This window comes from Dipodomys spectabilis, unplaced genomic scaffold (genome assembly GCF_019054845.1).
Source record: "Dipodomys spectabilis isolate Male_0828 unplaced genomic scaffold, ASM1905484v1 ptg000378l, whole genome shotgun sequence".
Lineage (NCBI taxonomy): Eukaryota > Metazoa > Chordata > Mammalia > Rodentia > Heteromyidae > Dipodomys > Dipodomys spectabilis.
This window is the reverse complement of record NW_024871055.1, coordinates 219,252-221,725: the sequence shown is the minus strand read 5'-3', so window position 1 is coordinate 221,725 and position 2,474 is coordinate 219,252. Positions and strand designations below refer to the sequence as shown.

Sequence of the window (2,474 nt, the reverse complement as noted above, 5' to 3'; positions counted from 1 at the left end):
GGGTTTATATTTTCTGCATAAATGTTATGGAAACTCATACATAACTCTCTTTTCATCCTGCAGTAAAGGTCAAAGCAGCAGCAAACGGAGATGAAAACAGATGATCGCCAGAGTCACAACTTAAGCAGGTTTCAGAGGATGGGGATTTTCCCTTGACTCCTTTTCCATTTTCTTCTGATAGCTCGTAACTGTAGGGGGGGTGTTGACAGTTGTTTGTAGGAATTTTTGTTTTTCTCCAGATTCAAGTCTTATCTCTGCTTAGTTTGCTTCTCTATGCAGTATTTGACTTGCTCAGCTCCTGCCTGATTGCATCAACGAACTCCTCTTTCAGCTTGGTTAGTTCTTTTCTCATCTCATCTAAAATATCCTGCTTCAGTCTGTCACAGTCAAGGCTTTCTGTCTGGACCCGGTCAGCACTGGGCTGGGACAAGGGTGTGGACTTGTAATGGCTCATAGGACCTGTTGTCAAAAACAATCTGGCTTTTCCTTGGAGAATCTCATCTGGAGATGACGGGTGACTTGCTGCCATTCATTGTATTTGTTCTTTCCCAAGGTTTCCTGGTTGGTTCAGGTGTACTTGTTGATGAGACCTTAGAAGTTACAGGTTCTGATTCTTCATTTTTTGCTTCTATTGTTGATCCCTTTTCGGCCATTCTCCTCCTTCTGGCCATCAGGAGACTCATTTCCTCCATTAAGCTGCTACCTGCCAAGGGAACGGGTCCATTTCCACCACCCATGTCTGTTTTAGCTGACACGGAGTTCACATCAGTGAACACCGGGCAAAGAGGCATCTTCCACCCGTGACAATTTCCTAAGCTTGGCTCCAGCAATCACAGCTGCAAGTCCAGTTAAAGGACGATTGTCTTCTGAAAAGGATCCTTAAAAAAAAATCCGGATGCAGGAAGGGAGGGGCAGGAGGTGGTACAGGAGAGGGGCTTGATTAGGAAGAGGGCGTGGGGGAGGAGGGCCAGAGGATAGCAGTGGGGGTGAAGGAGGAGGTTCTGGGGGAGGAGAGAATACAGAGGCCTGGGCTGGACCTGGTGGGAGTGTTGGAGGAGATGGAGGTGCAGGTGGTCCCAAGATAACACCCTGTGGGGCTGGAGCCTCCGACAGCTGAGAGGCTTCCTGAAAGCCTGGCTCAGATGCAGAGGGGTCTCCCAGCTCAGAGTTTACAGGGGTCTCCACAAAGGCAGAGGTGGCATTAGTCGGCACTCTGCTCTCTTGATCCCATTCCACTTGCTCCAGCTGCTCCATCTGCTCCCACTCCAGCTGCTCCACCTCTCTCTTTCCAACCTCTCTCCAGCCTCTCTCTCTCTACCTTTCTCTCTCTGGTCTTTCCCTCTCCATTCTTACTCTCTCCAGCCTGTCCCTCTCCAGCTCCTTCTGACGTTTCTGTTCTTGCAGTTGTCTTCTTTGGATGTCCAACTCTTCTTTGGATGGGCCATTTTGAACTTGATCAGGCAGTTGTGAATTTTATCTAGGCAACTTTGGTCCTGCCTCCTGTGAATTCAGCACTTCTAAGGCATGCATCATTGCACTTGCGAAGACATTAGCATCCTCTTTGCTGCCATAGTTAAGACTGTACACCTGCCTGGCATCTCGCCACTGGTGGAAGGTCTGTGTTGCTTGATTATACTTTAATCCTTTGGGGATGGCACAGCTGATCACCAGCTGATGATCCTGGATCTTCCTGCCCAGCACTCTGAATGTGTTGTTGCCTGTATGGTGATAGATATGAACTCTGCTGAACCCAGTTGAACCACAGCTGGCACCCACTTTTATTGGCATCATCACAAACCAATGCAGCAGCTCTTCCCTGACAGATACTCTGTTCACTCATTGAGCCGGCGGGCCTGATGGATGCGGCACTGGAGTGCGCTCCTCTGGGACGGCAGGGTTGGCTCATTCAGTGCTTCTCTGCTACACTGGCGGCCAGCTACTCCATCACCTGCTGTCGCGCCGGCCAGGCCTGGGTTGCAGGGTAGGTGGGCCGCTTTGGCTGCCTGCTGCTGCCGCTGCTCCTGCACAGGCCTCTGAGGACCGCGAGGACCAAGAGGACTGCAGCCGTCCCAGCCATGGGAGGAGAGTGGGGCGTGCCACGAGGCGCTGGTGCGGGATGTGTGGAACACTCAGGCTCTGGCCTCGCCCTCCCCTACCACTGTCGCCCTCCCCTTTTCTTCCCCTGTATAAGTAAACTTTTATATCTTACAAAAATAACTTTTAGCTGGGGACTGGTGGCTCATGCCTGTAATCCTACTCAAGAGGCTGACATCGAGGATCACAGTTTGAAGCCAACATAGGTAGAAAAGTGGGTGAAATTCTTATCTCCACTACACTACCAAATATACTAGAAGTGTGGCTATGACTCAAGTAGTGAAGTGCTAGGCTTCATCAAATGATCTCAGAGCCCAGGCCACGAGTTCAAGCCCCTGGACTGGTACAAAAAGAAAAGTTTCATTAGTTTACATTATACT

The 2,474-nt window shown here is 50.2% G+C and overlaps 1 pseudogene; it reads right to left on the bottom strand.

Annotated features, from left to right (window-relative positions):
• Positions 1–206: 206 nt before the first annotated feature.
• LOC122096571 lies at positions 207–1,840 on the bottom strand (annotated as a pseudogene).
• Between the last annotated feature and the right edge of the window lie 634 nt (positions 1,841–2,474).